At 47.4% G+C, this 16,693-nt stretch overlaps 1 protein-coding gene across 1 annotated transcript in view; it reads left to right on the top strand.

Annotated features, from left to right (window-relative positions):
- Nucleotides 1-13,505: 13,505 nt before the first annotated feature.
- The window catches only part of LOC142567899 ((3R)-3-hydroxyacyl-CoA dehydrogenase-like), a 45,312-nt gene continuing 42,124 nt past the window's right edge, over nt 13,506-16,693 (top strand). Inside the window, exon 1 of the mRNA XM_075677993.1 lies at nt 13,506-13,598. The gene's annotated coding sequence lies outside the window, so the exon portion shown is untranslated. The remainder of the gene's footprint in view (nt 13,599-16,693) is intronic.

Below are 16,693 nucleotides of genomic sequence, written 5' to 3'. Positions count from 1 at the left end.
GCTTTTGGTGGCTGGCCGGAATTGGCGGCGGTGCGCAACGGAACGTTAAGAATGCCCTAAACCGGATCCTGAGCAAAGCAGAGTTGGCAGAGCGACGTTGGATACGTGCCGAAAGATCTCGATAAGAGGATAGTGCCACGCAGTTTTCTTTACGTTATGCAAATAATCCATACTCCCCGGCAGCTCCGAGTAGCCAGTGCCAGAGGGATCGGTGGGAGCCATCTTCTATTCCTTTCGGAATGGGGCAGTCTCCGGCTGTTCAGAAAAAAATTCGGTAGTGTTCGGCATATTAATGTGTCTTTAACAGGCACATGTCATTTTGACGCGGTGAGTTTTCGCGGTTTTCCCGTGTACTTGGATTTAGGTGCACGTTAAAGAACCCCAGGTGGTCCAACTTTACGGAGTCTCCTACTGTGGCGTGCCTCGAAATCAGAAAGTGGTTTTGGCACGTAAAACCCCATAATTAAATTTTAATTAGTTTTCGCGGTTTTGTGACGTTGCGTAACAGACAGGCGAAGTGGACGCAGCCCGGAAACGTTTGACCAATAGCAATTGGTCGACGCCTTTTTCCCAAATGACGAAAAAGACGTCGACCCAGAAATTATTTTTCTTTCGTTAGGTGTAATGACGCATAGCCTGTGTGCACATATTGTATCAGATGGGGCGCTTCCCGGTTTTCGTAACGTCGCTTGAGAGACAGGTCCAGTTGGGGCAGCCCGAAAACGTTTAGCCAGTCCTCGAGGGCTGATTGCAGAATTGGGGCCCTATAACGTTAAACTATTCCAATCTATTTTGATTCCGATCTCCTGACGTCAAATTTACGTAACCACTGACAAGCATTGGGTGGTAACCCGCAGTGTTGTTTGAAAAACCCAAATCAAACGCGCTTCTCGTTTATAGGATGTGACTTTCTTTTTGCTTTCAGAGCGAATAGCATTGCCATCATTGGGAACTTTTTCTTATCTAATTGGTACGCTCAAGTGGAGAGAGTTTCGATGGGTCCGAGCCAGTGCAGTGAAAGTAGACATCCGGATGAGGTGGGTGGTGCCGGCGTCTGCGATCGGTCTGCTCCTTGTCACTTAGCTTGGGGTGGCTGGTCGAAAATCATGGCGACGTGCAACGGAAGGTAAAACTGCCGTTATAAGTGATCCTTAGCAAAGCACAGTTGGCTGAGCGATGTCGTATATGTGCCGAAAGGTCTCGATAGTCTTCTACTGCCACGCAAGAGGTTTTATTATACGCAAATAAATCTATGCTCCCCGGCAGTTTCGAGTAGCTAGTGCCACGGCAATCGACGGGCAACCATCGCCTAATCTTTCTGGAACGGGGCCCATTCTCCGGCTATTAAGAAAAACTTTGTTTTGTTCGGCATATCAATGCGTCTTTAACGCCTACACGTCACTTTGACGTGGTGAGTTTTCGAGGTTTTCTGACGTCGCGTGCCAGACAGTTAAAGTGGGCGTAGCTCGAAAACACTTGACCAATAGGCATTGGTCAAACAGCGCCTGTTTCGCTAATGGCGAAAAAGACGTCGAATAAAAAATTATTTTGCTTCTGTTCGGTGTAATCATGCAAAATCAGTGTGAGCATATCATATCAGATGTTCTCGCGTTTTCATGACGTGGAGTGAGAGACAGGCAAAGAGGGTGGTGATTCTAAATTTTCTTTTTACCCATCCTGGTAGGCCGATTGCAGAATTGCAATAGAAAAGTTTGCAAAAACTTTACGTTATAGCACCCTTGGTATAGAAAAGTTTGAAATAGCTTTACGTTATAGCACCCCTAATAAACGAACGTTGATATTTTTATTGCCATAGAAATTGTATGGACACACAAAGCGCATTTCTGCCGTCCGCGTCGGAGTCGCCGTGATGTTCCGTATCAAGTACATGGGCGATAACATCCTCTCTGCGAGCGTTATGCTGTACGTGCGAGTGAAAGCGTACGAAGGGAGCCGACGATCGCGCCTCAAACTCGCGCTCGCAACGGAGGGGAGCGGGAAGCACGCGGTCTTCCGTCGCGCTCTAGGTTCCGAGGGGGATGGGAGCGAGGGGGGCGGCGTTGTACCGCGTATTCAGCGGCCGCGCGCGCCATCTGTTGAAAACGATCTGCGTTGAGGGCAGTCTAGGCTCTTCGACGGCTCATACGTACCTTTGTGCGTGCTGCGTTCTCGATGAGTAGTTTCCGTTGAAGCGATAGACATTACGAATGCCACTTCGCTCGCTACTGCTGCCGCGCTTCCTCACGCCAGCGTATTCACAGCACAGTGTCAGCGCTTATCGAGTGTAATGTGTTCATGTTTGCCTGTGCGCACTGACACCATGCTTTGTAATTTTGTTACTAAGCGAATGTTTGCATGTTTATATGGTGGATAAAACTACTATCCTTTCTTTGTATAGCGTTCTGTTGTTTTGCTATCGCAATCAATGCTTTGCCTTCCGGGCGAAACTGCGTCTTCTTTAAGAAAGAAAAGAACGGCAACCTGATTTTCGGTACTGATGTAGCCTCCACGTCTGTTTTAGGTAAATACACGGTGAAGTGTAGAAAGCGCCCGTATAGAGGGTAGGGAAGGCGCGAGAAAACGGCTGGCTCTCCTAGCTCAGAGCGTTTTAGTATTTTTTTATTATTGCTTACCTTACTGAGCACACTTACGCACATTCGAAAGTTTAATACTTTATACATTTTCTTATACTGTTTCTGATTTTTCACTGCCACTTGTGCGGACACTTGGGCCCCGTCTCCTATTCACGCCTCGACTTGGGCCATTTGCTTGTGCGATTGCTTGCGGCATGCCATTCCAGCCATATTGCGGACAGCGTAGATTCCCAGCGGCCGTTGCGCCCATAGGCCCATTTACCTGGAGGGAGGAAGTGGGGCACTTGCCCCTCCACTGTCAAATGTGGAGGGAGGGGCGAAATATGCAATTGCCCCTCCCCCCACTTTTGACAGCCGGCATTTTCGGCTGCAAGTTCGAAAGTCCAACAACACTGCACCTGAAGCTAAATTGTCTTCCTTAATACCATGGCCATGTAACTAATGCTTTTCTGTACGAGGTATCCCCTGCTTGGGCAGCGAGGATTGTCTTGTTCCTCCTCGGTGTCATAGCGCAAGCTCTTGTGCGTTACGTTGTCTTATCGAGCGATATGGTGCGATTGGAAATTGTACACGGCCCTGTGCGACGTCATATCATCCTCTATATAAGAGCAAGCCGTTCTTGGCAATAAAACCGATAAGACCAGTTGCCTTTCTGCTCCTGTACCGCTGTCGCTTGTCTGCGTTAGTTCATCTGGCGACGAGGATGGGATCAACGTGACCTGGCCTACTAGACACCATCAACTAGGATATGGCGGCTCAACGATGACATGCTGCTACCGAAGGTGTCGCTGCCATAGGCCAGCAAGGGACCAGCGAGTCAAACAAGTAACATCGTTTTCTCCAGCCAAGCCATGTCTCGCCTCGGCAGCCTAGGCAAGTACAACCCTACGGTTCAGAACTTCGAATCCTATGGAGAACGAGTTTAGCATTACGTCAGGGCAAAGAAGATGAAGAGAAGAAACTGTCTGTTTTCTTGACAGTAATTGGTGCAGAAGCATATCAAAGTCTCAAGAACTTGGTTGTTCCATTGCTGCCCGGGAAGAAGACCTTCACGGAAGTAAAAGAGCTCTTGCAAGGCCATAGAGCCCGAAAACGTCTGTAATTGCTGAAAGGTGCGAATACAACCATCGAATATACCTTGATCAAGAAAGTGTCGAAGACTTCCTAGAAGAGTTGAAGCGCCTAGCCCGGAAATGTAAGTTCGAGGAAGCTCTCCTGGCCGCGATACACGACAGATTGGTAGCTGGGATTTGATGTGAAGAAGCCCAGAAGCCATTGTTCACGGCGGACGCACTCAACTTTGAAAGGGCGTGCAAAATAACTGTTGGCAGTGAATTGGCCGCGAAGCTAATAGCTGCAATACAAGCAGGAAGCCGGGCGGAGTGCATAAACGCAGTGAGAATGAAAACTAACGAGCATAAGCGTAGCGACCGTTACCCAGCGAAGGCGAAATGTTCGGCGCGAAACAAGGCTGAGAAACAAGAATGTTATCGCTGTGGCAAGACGCATGCGCAAAAAAATTGCTGGTATTACAACTATTCGTGCAAGTTATGTTCAAAAGTTGGACACCTTCAAAACATGTGCCGCATGAGCAAACGTGAGCTGAATGCACATGCAGTGCTGGAATTATTAGAGAAACATGTGCACACTGTCTACAACTGCACAGTCAAGACATCAGTGCAGAACAGCTATGTAGTGACTGTAATCGTAGATGGCCAAGAAGTGTCAATGCGGGTGGACATGGGGGCCGCAATGACATTTTTACCTGAAAGTGTGTACAAAGTTTTCACATGTAAATTGTGAACGAACTCGGATCGTTCTGAAGACGTACACGGGTGAGAAAATGGATGTTGTAGGGCAACGGAATGTAATCGTAACCTATTAAGGGCGGAGTGATGTTTTCCCAATCATTGTTGTCAAAGAACGTGAGCGCGAGTTAACTATGTTGCTGGGAACCATCCTGCTTAATAAGCTACGGCTGCATTGGAAACCGCTTTGCAGTGTATGCAGCGAGCATAGCGTAGATAAAATTCGCGTGAAGTTTACAAGCTTGTTTTCGCATTCGCTCAGCGCTATAGGGAACTTCGAGGCAGCAGTTGTTTTGCACCTGGGTTTTACGCCGGTGTTTCGCAGAGCACGCCCGCTTTGTTTTTCTTTGCGCGAACAAGCGGAAAAACGCCTCGCTGATCTTGAACGCCAAGGTATAATCACGCCCGTGTGTAGAAGCGACTGGGCAACTCCACTGGTTTTGGTCTCAAAGAAGCAAGGTGATCAATTACGCCTCTGTGGTGATTACAAGATCACTGTAAATCCTGTTATTAAAATAGACTACTACCCGCTTGCACAACCAGAGGAATTGTTCAGTTTTTTGCGGAGGCAAAGTATTTTGTGTCTTAGATTTGTCATCGGCATAGATTTGACACGCATACCGGACTCTATCAGTATAACAGACTTCCGTGTGGTATAGCCAATGCCCCCTTCTTTGTTCCAGTGCTTGGATAAAGTTTTGCATGGTATTCCAAATGTTGGTTGCTACATTGATTAAGTTATATTTGCAGGCCGGAACGCAGACCATTGGGAACAAACACTCCAGCGGGTGCTAGGCAAGCTTTCAGAGCATAGCAATACGCTAAAGCTGAAAAAATGCAAGTTTTTCGAAGATTCCGTCTCGTACCTTTGGCATAAAGTCAGCGCCGATGGAATATACCTGACAGAACGGAAAGTGAAGGCAATCCTACACACACCTGAGCCAACAAATGTAACTGAATTGAGAGCACACTTAGGGCTGCTCAATTTTTACAGCAAGTTTATGGAGAATGTTGCGGTTGGCGCGTAACACCCCGGGCAAAAAGGATGCTCTACCTCCATGCCTCATCGAAACGAAGGATGGATTCCTAATTTGCCATGGTTGTTTCGAGTGGATGCCGGTCTGGCGGACGCCCCGCAATGTTCACAGGCCCCTTTGTGCGTGTGCGTGAAAACCCTTTCCGCGAACCAGACAGGTCCCCAGGCTGCCACCAGCGGAGGCACGCTCGCGAAGACGTCTACTGGGACAATGGAACAGCCGCCTATCCACAACCAGACGCCCTTTCCACGGACTGTCAAGCCCTACAGGAGAACTTCCGAGAAACAACGTTGCCTAGAAGAAAGGATAAGCGTCTACGATCCCGGACCTGCTGGTTGCCTCCTGCGGAGGCGGGACTGTTAAAGGTCGCAAGGTGAGTGGGTGCCGCGGTCAAGCACCGTGGAACTCAGTGCATATCACGTGACGCTGACCTGAGCAAGATCCTGCCTACAAGTTTAGTGGGCTTACTTAAAGGGCCCCGCAATGTACTTTTTCACACCATTCTCTTCTTCTAATCTTTCACCAACCATTGAATAAACCGTGCAAGTTTTGCACTAGAAGTCGTCTCGTCCTTGCCTGGTCGCCATAGTCTACCGGATGCCTGCAGCCCGCCGACAACGCCGTGCTACCCAGTAGTAACGTCGGTCGAGCTTCGATAAACAGGCGTCACAACAACTCGGTGGCGGTGAGGGACGCTACCCTTGGGTACGCAACAATGCGTCATCTGTCGTAGATCCAATGCAGATTCTTACGGAAGGGAGAGCGATGACTGTAAAAATAGCAGTGTAGTAATGCTTTCAAAGCAACTAAGCATCTGCTTGTAAACAGCCGCGTTCTTACCTACTACGACACATGCAAGCCGCTCGGGTTGCAGTGTGACGCGTCTGTGTATGTCGTTTCAGTGGTTATTTTTCACGTGCTGCCGAACGGCGAAGAGCGTCCGATAGCTTTTGCTTTGCGAACTCTGACGTCATGCGAGAAAAATTATGCTCGGTTTGAAAAATAGGACCTAGCGCTTATCTGCGGACTTAAGAATTTTCATCAGTTTCTTTTTGGCAGAAAGATTATGTTGTACACCGACCATCAGCCATTCATCAGCATCTTGGGACAAAACAAAGCGACCCCGTCGCAAGCAGCGGCTAAACTGCAAAGATGGTTCTTGATAACGTTGGCGTACCAGTATACGCTTAAGTAGCGAAAAAGGGCTGAAATTGAATTGGCTGATGCTCTGTCTCGTCTACCTTTATCATCTTGTCCCAAATCTGAGAGTTCGGAATGCCTTTCCGTATTCGAAAGCACTCCGTTGAACTCTTCTGACGCAGCTAAGGCCACTGCACGAGATGGTAAACTGTGCAGAGTCGTCGAGTACACGCGATATGGCCGGCCTTCAGAGGTGCCTAATGAACTTCAGCCGTACTACGTTCGTCGTCTAGAGCTATCGCTCGAGCAAGGTTGTGTCTCGTGGGGCACAAGGGGGATCGTGCCAGATGAATTGCAACCGGCTGTGTTGTCTTAGCTGCATGACGATGATCCAGACCCCTCAAGGATGAAAATGCTGGCTAGAAGTTTAATAATAATAATATTTGGGGTTTTACGTGCCAAAACCACTTTCTGATTATGAGGCACGCCGTAGTGGAGGACTCCGGAAATTTTGACCACCTGGGGTTCTTTAACGTGCACCTAAATCTAAGCACACGGGTGTTTTCGCATTTCGCCCCCATCGAAATGCGGCCGCCGTGGCCGGGATTCGATCCCGCGACCTCGTGCTCAGCAGCCCAACACCATAGCCACTGAGCAACCACGGCGGGTGGCTAGAAGTTTCATTAAGTGGCCAGGTCTTAATAAAGTCATAGAAGACTACGTACGAATCTGTGGAGTTTGTCAAGTCGTGTAACCGGCCGCGCAGCCTGTACCATTACACCCTTGGCCTTATCCGTCCAAGGTTTTACAAAGGCTGCATGTTGACTTTGCTGTGAAAGGATAGTTTAACTTCCTAGTCTTAGTTGATGCTTACTCTAACTGGATTGAAGTCTGGCTAATGACCTCAACCATCACAAGCCAAAGGATTCCCAAATTTCGATGTGCTTTTGCGGCGTATGGATTTCCCGACGAAATTATGATTCATAATGGGCCTCAGTTTGTATCGCAAGAGTTCCGGCACTTCTTAGCTACAAACAACGTAAAACATACAAGAACGCCGCCCCATCACCTTATTTCGAACGGGGCAGCCAAACGTCTGGTGCAAACCACGAAGCGCGCATTGCTGAAACAGTTACTATCGGATGTCTCGCAAAACAAAGTATTAGGCAGCTTTTTGATGAGCTATCGAAACACACCTCATAGTATATCGAGAAGCACTGCTGCACAGCTCTGCTTAGAGAGGCAACCTAAGGCAAAGTTGACATTCCTCAAACCCGATTTCCAGCAATGTAGGATCCACGAGCATCTGAGCAGCCAGCGGCAGAAAGATAAGCACCGGGGTACCAAGCGTGCATTCCGAGTGGGTGAAAAGGCATTTATTAAATGCGTTCGCGGTGAAAATGTGGGTTGGCAAGATGGCGTATTTACGCCCATTGTGAGCCCAGTGACATACCTTGTGGATGTGGCGGGTGAAGTAAGATGTGGTCATGTTGACCTCTTGCGTAACTCCTTTGCGAGACTTGTTTCAGCTCGACATTTGCAGCTGCTTTCCGACGCGATGCGCCTGGCCGAGCAGCAACAGCCGCCAGATCAAGATCCCGTAGTTACCCCTATGAGACTTCCGATGGGCACCGCACAACCCATGGAATCTGCATTGCACAACTCTATGCGGCGTCCAACTCTTCGGGCTTCACCGACTCTTCGACAACGGCAACAGTAGCGCCTTCACACAAGGACAAACCCCCAGCAGAGCAGAGCACAGAAGTTCCCAGCAAGCCAGAAAGGCCTGAACGAAGCGGCCGTGCGCGACGTCCGCAGGATAGGTTTAGACATGAGGACTTTAGGATGTGAAGTGCGAACCTAATCTAAGTGGGAAGGAGCGTCGTAGGGCAAGCTCTTGTGTGTCGCTTTGTGTTATCGGGCGATATGGTGCTATTGTAAATTGTACTCGGCCCTGTGTGACGTCATACAATGCTAAAAACAAACTGTTCTTGGCAATAAAACGAGTTGCCTTTCTGCTCCTGGACCATGTCGCTCGTGTGCGTTAGTTCACTCAGGACACGCTGTAGTGAACGACGCCTGGTATTCGCCATACACGCTCGCGCTGCGGAGCTCTAGTTCTGGCCAGTCCCCGCCCTAACAAATGTCAGCTTTCGCTACTTGCAGCATGCGCACTTTTTGGGGACCGCTATATCCGTATTTGAAAACACACTCAGCTTGCTATATTGAACCTGCAGTCGAAGGGGAAGTCCGGCTAAAGTATTACAATCAGCCGCGCCCAATGACGGGTGCGCCTTACGGCCAGAAATTGTTGGCTTATTAAATGCTGGAACTGCTGAATCGTTGTACAAATGTAGCCTACATAGCGTTGCAGTCTCAGTGTCGTATCACAATCAAAATTACGCCTTATCACAGATATGTTCGTGAGAATGGCCTTGATGGAACGTGCAGAGCCATTTCAATACAAATGAAACATTCACTTGAATTAACAGAGTCGCGCAAAGCCACGAAGGGACAGGACTTAAGCGAGAAACACAACACAGGACACCTGAGGTATCGTGTTTTGTTTTTCTCGCTTAAGTCCTGTCCTTTAGTCGTTTTGCGCAACTGTGTTAATTATGACCAACCAACTAAACCATTGTGGAATTTTCCTTGACTTGCATTTTTAATACCTTAGCATCCTTTCGCGAGTACTCCAGCAAGATCTGTCCCGCGGAAAGGGTAAGTCCTTGTGTCTGCGCAAAAATTCGTCATTTACAAAGACATTCACTGGATATAATAAATAGTGGAAATACACACGATTGGTAGCTTTATAAGTGATAAGGAACAGTTCAAATAAAATAAAAATAAAAGAAATGATCGAAGAATATCGACATGCTCAGATTTACGCATACCCAAGAGATACATAGGGGCCCATAGAAAATTCATGGGGAAGCCTATACTAGCGGTCAGCCAAATGAAATTTGGGGGTGGGGCAATTTGAAATTTGGGGTGGACCACTTTGAAATTTTGATGGTGCGTAAACTTGAAATATGGGTGTGGGCCAACTGAAATTTGGGTGTGGGCCAACTTGAAATTTGCGGGTGTGGTAATTTGAAGTTTTCGGGTGGGCCAACTGAAATTTGGGGTATGCTTGTGCATAGTTAGACAATGCAGTAATGTTTCCACATAATTTTCCTAAAGGCATGTGTCACTCCTTACTGTCGCTTTCATTTTCAGTGTGTTCTTAAGAGGAGGTACACTATTACTTGCTTCCCGGCAGGAGCGAAAACAGGAGATATTTCATATTTTGAAGAAATGAGGGCTGCTTTTTGATGAATTGTACCGAAAATTCGAACTCAGTAGGTTGCTCTTTCTTATAGTGTTATGCGTTATACACGGCATTCATTTGCTTTCCCCCGGTATTCTCCGTAAACTATGCGGGGCACGGTGTTTATATTTATTCGAAGTAAGAAGCAATGTTCTCAGGGACGAGCGTTAAGTCTTTATTCTGGGTAGATTCAATAAAGCCTTTGTAAAAAGTGACTCATCAACGCATTCAGGGTGCCATACTGCCGCTGATCGACATGTTTCCCAGACTCCTAAGACAACTGCATGACATACTGGCTTGAAATTCCGTGAAAACAGTGGAAAGCTTATGCGCCCAAAGCATTGCAAAACTGTTATTTTCCAGCTTTAAATGCAAGTGTCCTAAACAACTACTAAACCCTCGTTTTGCCATGTGTTTTTGTGCATCTTACGAGAACGGTAGTTTGCTTGTCCGGTGTCCTCGCTGACCTAGGCAAAAAAAAAATTAATTATCGGGTTTTACGTGCCAAAACCACTTTCTGATTATGAGGCACGCCGTAGTGGGGGACTCCGGAAATTTCGACCACCTGGAGTTCTTTTACGTACACCTAAATCTAAGCACACGGGGACCTAAGCAAGGCAAATTAGGAGCATAGTATGGGTAATGTGTAGGCAACGCTCCAAATAAGTGGGTTAAAGGCGCCTTTTCCATATGAGTACGTCTGCAAGCGGTCCACAGCCTGAATAGTTTGTTTTACTAGCGGTGTAAAACTTAGGCGACTACGCTGGCATAATGCCAACAACAACGGAGGTCAAATGTTTGGAACATAGCGAGAACAATACGTGAAATTTACGTACGCTGGTAAATGCGTGTTGATCAAATAGAGCTTTAAAGAATTAATCATTCGAAAGTATCAGGGAGCTTTTATCAGATAGGTTTCCAAATGTCCCAAGAGGAGTTTGCGTTTCAGATATATTATACCTTGAATTATGTGAAAATTATGTGAATAATATGTGAAATTTGTCGCGTAGTTTTAACGTGTTCAACTTATTTAGAAGATTTGGGAATAAATATTCAACCCTCATGGTTTTGTTTTCTTTTGAGATTTTCATGCGTGATATATTTCGCCTGGAGACCTCCCTGAACTAAAGGAGGCCGCTCCTCATCGTTTCGTGACTGTAAGGACAAGACAATGAGTGATATGCATGTACACTTCAAAATAGGTGGCTAATCAGGGCTTTTGAAATTTATTACGTGTGCAAGCCCTGTAGCGTGTTTTGAGCATGTCTAACGAGCGGGAAAGAATTTAGGCCGCAACCCTGGCAGAACTATAAAAGCCACCAAGAGCAAATTTGGCGAAAATTGCTTGAACGCTATGACAACGCTCTGTGCGAAGTTTATTGCGCTTGGATGAAACAGAGGCTATGTAAAACATTTCTGATTCAAGTGTTAGAGCGTGTGATACGGCAGCTATCAGCTATGCTACCCAATGTCCCGAAACAGCTGTAGGTTACAAAAGGTGTAAATTTCGTGGAAAGGGGAAGGAAATCATGGTAACTACAATGTGCGACAAAATGTTTACGTTCCTGGTCCAGTTAGAAGCGTTGCAAATGACTACTGAGCAGTTGCCCGCCCCCCCCCCCCTTTTTGTGTGTCAGAATACGTTGTTAGTTGGTTTCAGCGTTGACATAAGTGAACGAAACAAGACACTTTGTTTATACTTGGCGAAAATGAAGGGTGCGTTATAGGCAATATGTCGGTAATCTTCAAAGACAGGGGTCTAATTATGACATTTGCAGTAATTTACGCATTGAAGCGATCCGGAGTTTTGTGAATGTGTATTACGAAGGAAGCAGAATTTATCGCCCTGCCTTAGGAGAAATGTGAACTAAACCAATATCAAATCTAGCGGAAATTGAGGAAGGGATGATAGAGGGAGGATACCATGGTAACTGTTATGGCGAAGTAGCATGTGTGTTCACGAATTACTGCCTTTGATAAATTGCCAACAAAGATGGTTTAAAGCATTACATGCGGGCAAGGTTTCAAACGGAACAGTCATATACGGGCAACTTTTTCAAGCATGTGGTATAATTACAGGAAGCAAACTTTTATGATAACTGTTCGAAAGAAACAGCGTTGCCGAAAATTGGGTTGTAATTCTCCACGGTCGCGCACATCTGCTGTCTTTTCTTATTAGCATTGCTTTTCATTTATGTTTATTGTACTTCGTTGTGTATAACCTCGACAATCCTATTACGTACGCGTCTCTTTAGACCTTAGCTAGCCGGTGTCGGGTAAGCTAGCCCGAAATCCTGCAGAATGAACCCCGACAGTATGCTTTAAACTTGGATGTATGCTGTGATTTTCCTTCCATGCTTAGTTTTGTCGCCACGCGACAAGTACGAAGTAGATAAATTTAGTTTGATAGACATTGTGCCTGCTTTGGCAGAAGCTGGACAACTAGAGAAAGTTCCAAATTTCGGCAGGTCATACTTTCGGCGTGGATAACTGCGCTGCAGCAGCAATATAGGAAGCTTAACTATACACGTCAAATAAGAATGTTGCAGACAGGAGCAACGTGAGACTTTGATGCTGAATGGAAAAATAGAGCAAGTGCCAGTGGGGCGTGGGTTTAGTGGATTTCCGGGAAATGTACTTTCTTTATGTTGAGGTGGCGACACCTGAAGTTCACAAGGATGACAGAGTGTCTGCACGCAGTGCGCGCGGATGACAGAGTGTCTCCGTGCTTTTATCCATGGAGATGTCTCGCACGTTTTATGTTTGTGAGCAATTTAAAGTGAGCTCTATCACAGAACTGCTATGTCGTTCACTTCGACCTTACATGCTTTTCGAGTACTTATTGGTATGCTAAAAGTTTCGACCTCTATGTTATCCCCTCTAATTGAGACCTGGCTTCCATTTTTTGCCACTAACTTAAAATTCGGTCCACTGGGCGTTTATTTTTTTACTTCTCAGCTTCTCGCAGGATTTTCTCCAGTTTATTGGTTCAAGGGCGACCGGAAAGAAATGCCGTGCTGCCTTGACTTTGCTTCTAAGCCACCACCATGGCATGTTCGTTCATGATATCAAAATTGTTTCAGTATAGTAATATTGTATTATTCAATTGTAATACCTCTTTTTCATAGTTATCTACATACCGTGAGGAGTATATTATGGTTATATCTTGAATTGGAGCTTGTGGCGACGAGCGACCACGTAGACCGGTAAAGTCTCGGGTTCTCGCGGCAGAGGAAAAAACTGACACTCGATCTCTTAGCGTAGCTTTCTTTTTTTTTAATCTCCTTCGGAACGCTAGCCCGTGCCGGAGCGTGCCAGCCGCTCGTGCCTCGTGTAGACGCGAGGGTCTACGTCATCTCTCGTGCGACGCCGATGCTGCTGCCGCTACAGAGGGCTCCCCCCCTAGAGAGGAGGAAAGTTCGACGAACTATGGAAAGTCCACTTGAAGCGGCGTGTCTTGGCGTTGGTCTGGGGTGTCACGTGCGCAGGCGGCGGCGAAGGATGCAGTAGGGTGGTGTCGCATATTGGTGGAGCAGCTGGCGCGGGTGCTTCGATGTAGGCGGGTTTGAGACGTTCCAGCGCAATCGTGTCTGATCGGCCGTTGACATTCACAACAAACAAACGTCGTCGGACGACGCTCTAGAACACAATATGGCCCGGAGTAGTGTGGCTGCAAAGGCTTCCGCACGGCACAGTTACGCACGAAAAGGTGGGTAGCAGAGGTGAGTGCGGGAGAAACGTACGGGGACCTTGCTTCTTGTGAACGTGTATGCAAGGGGCGTATCTGGCTGAAGAACGCTTGCAGTTCGGCAACGTATTCGGCAGGTGATGGCATAGGCGTTTTGGGGGTGGCGACAAAGAAATCGCACGGAAGGCGTAGGTGACTGCCGTAAGCTAGCTCAGCACAGGAGCAACCTAGGTCGCTCGTGAGTGCGGCTCTGATGCCGAGGAAGACGAGGGGCAAATGCAGGACCCACTTCTCCGGCGATTCATGTGCCATAAGGGAGGCCTTGAGATGCCGGTAAAAACGTTCAACTAGTCCATTGGACTGCGGGTGGTAAGCAGTTGTGCGAAAACGTGTCGTTCCGAGTAGTTTGAGTAGCTCGTTGAAGAGTGCTGAGTCAAACTGCCGACCGCGATCTGTGATTATTGTGGATGGGCAGCCGAACCTTGCGATCCACGTAGACACGAAAGCTGCTGCAACAGTGGGCGCTGAGATGTCAGATATAGGTGTAGCTTCTGGCCACCGTGTATAACGGTCGATGCATGTCAGTATGTAGCAGTAACCTTTCGAAGGTGGGAGAGGGCCGACGAGGTCCAGGTGTACGGTGTCAAAACGAGCATCCGGTGGAAGAAAAGACTTGGCAGGAGGAATGGGGTGACGCTGGGTCTTCGTACGTTGATACGACAAACAGCAGCAAACCCAATCGCGAACTTGCGTGTTTAGCCGAGGCCAAACGAAACGACGGGAAAGAAACTTCTGTGTCGCGCGTATGCCAGGGTGGGACAGGTTGTGCACGGTTTCGAATAGACGTCTGCGAAGGGATGCCGGGATGTATGGTCTAGGTGTGTCGTTAGAAGTGTCGCAGACGACGGACGTACCATCTGGGGTCACAACGACGTCTTACAATTTCAGGGCCGTTGACGAATTCCGGAGTGTACGAAGTTCAGTGTCGTCACGCTGTTGACTGGCGAGTAAGTTGGCCTCGATGATGAAATGTTCCGATGTCAACGTGGAAACAACATTGACACGACTCAGAACGTCGGCTGGAACGTTGTCGGTGCCCTTGATGTGGCGGAACGTTGTTGTAAACTCGGAGATGTAGGAAAGGTGTCGAATCTCGCGGGGCGAGTAACAGGACGCCGAATGATTCGTTGCGTGCACAAGGTGCTTGTGGTCAGTCAAACAGTGAATGCATGGCCTTCGAGGAAATGGTGAAAATGCTTGATAGCCAGGTAAACAGCGAGTAATTCACGGCCGAACACGCTGTAGCGGGACTGCGCAGGCTTCAGTTTCTTGGAGAAAAAAGCGAGTGGATGCCACGCATTGTCGATGAATTGCTGCAGAACGGCACCAACGGCGGTGTGGCGACGAGCGACCACGTAGACCGGTAAAGTCTCGGGTTCTCGCGGGAGAGGAACAAACCGACACTCTATCTCTTATCGTAGCTTTCTTTCTTTTTAATCTTTTTCGGAACGCTAGCCCGTGCCGGAGCGTGCCAGCCGCTCGTGCCTCGTGTAGACGCAAGCGTCTACGTCATCTCTCGTGCGACGCCGATGCTGCCGCCGCTGCAAGCTAATTGCACACGAATTAGAAATGCATTAACTGTACCTAAATTTGAGGGTGGGGTCCATGTCTTACGAGTTGTGTCGTACTTGTCCTTTAGCGCCGTTTAGTGCTACTGAAAAAGAAAAAGAATACTATGTTCCGGCTGGCAGGAATTTGTACACCTTCATAACCAAGTGGTTGGACTTAATAAGCTACACGTGCACTACAACACTCATTTCTACTGTACTTGCTGTTGTAATTCGTTATTATTGTCATTTTCGTGACTGCTTCTCTTCCATTTTCCAAATGGAACTTCAGATATAGGCAGTGATACTATTAGTGTGTATTCAACGTAACTGTCTATGTACCCAGCGGAGTATTCTAAGGAGAACGCAAAAATCTCGATAGCAAGGTAATGTTTCCGTATTGAAACGTTGTTCTTTGAAATTGCAACGCACAGGCCCTTGTTGACGAAATGAAACCGCAAAAAGAAGTAAACAAAGAAAGAACACAGGTACTGCGACGGCAGCAATCACGCCGACAGTTTGTTCGCTTTCATGCTGTTTTCTCACAACTGCTTGAATTTTCCTTGCGAGTTATAGCCACGAGTACTATATCTTTAGCGCGTTCGAGATCTGTCATTCTGGGCAGTAAACTCTGTCGTTCTCAGATGGTGTTATCGAAAGTTAAGCTAATTTCCTTAGTCGAGTACAGCACTTTAGAACATATGAACCCATGTATCGCAAGTTTGATAAGTTCATCATCATCATCATCATCATCATCATCAGCCTAGTTACGCCCACTGCAGGGCAAAGGCCTCTCCCATACTTCTCCAACTACCCCGGTCATGTACTAATTGTGGCCATGTTGTCTCTGCAAACGTCTTAATGTCATCCGCCCACCTAACTTTCTGCCGCCCCCTGCTACGCATCCCTTCCCTTGGAATCCAGTCCGTAACCCTTAGTGACCATCGGTTATCTTCCCTCCTCATTACATGTCCGGCCCATGCCCATTTCTTTTTCTTGATTTCAACTAAGATGTCGTTTACCCGCGTTTGTTGCCTCACCCAATCTGCTCTTTTCTTATCCCTTAACGTCACACCCATCATTCTTCTTTCCATAGCTCGTTGCGTCGTCCTCAATTTCAGCAGAACCCTTTTCGTAAGTCTCCAGGTTTCTGCCCCATATGTGAGTACTGGTAACACACAGCTGTTATACACTTTCCTTTTGAGGGATAGTGGCAACCTGCTGTTCATGATTTGAGAATGCCTCCCAAACGCACCCCAGCCCATTCTTATTCTTCTGGTTATTTCAGTCTCATGATCCGGATCCGTGGTCACTACCTGCCCTAAGTAGATGTAGTCCCTTACTCCTTCCAGTTCTTCGCTACCTATCGTAAACTGCTGTTCTCTTCCGAGCCTGTTAAACATTACTTTAGTTTTCTGCAGATTAATTTTCAGACCCACCCTTCTGCTTTGCCTCTCCAGGTCAGTGAGCATGCATTGCAATTGGTCTCCTGAGTTACTAAGCAAGGCA

This window comes from Dermacentor variabilis, unplaced genomic scaffold (genome assembly GCF_050947875.1).
Source record: "Dermacentor variabilis isolate Ectoservices unplaced genomic scaffold, ASM5094787v1 scaffold_15, whole genome shotgun sequence".
Taxonomy (NCBI): domain Eukaryota; kingdom Metazoa; phylum Arthropoda; class Arachnida; order Ixodida; family Ixodidae; genus Dermacentor; species Dermacentor variabilis.
Note: the sequence above shows the minus strand (reverse complement) of the source record. Positions and strands in the feature narration are given on the sequence as shown.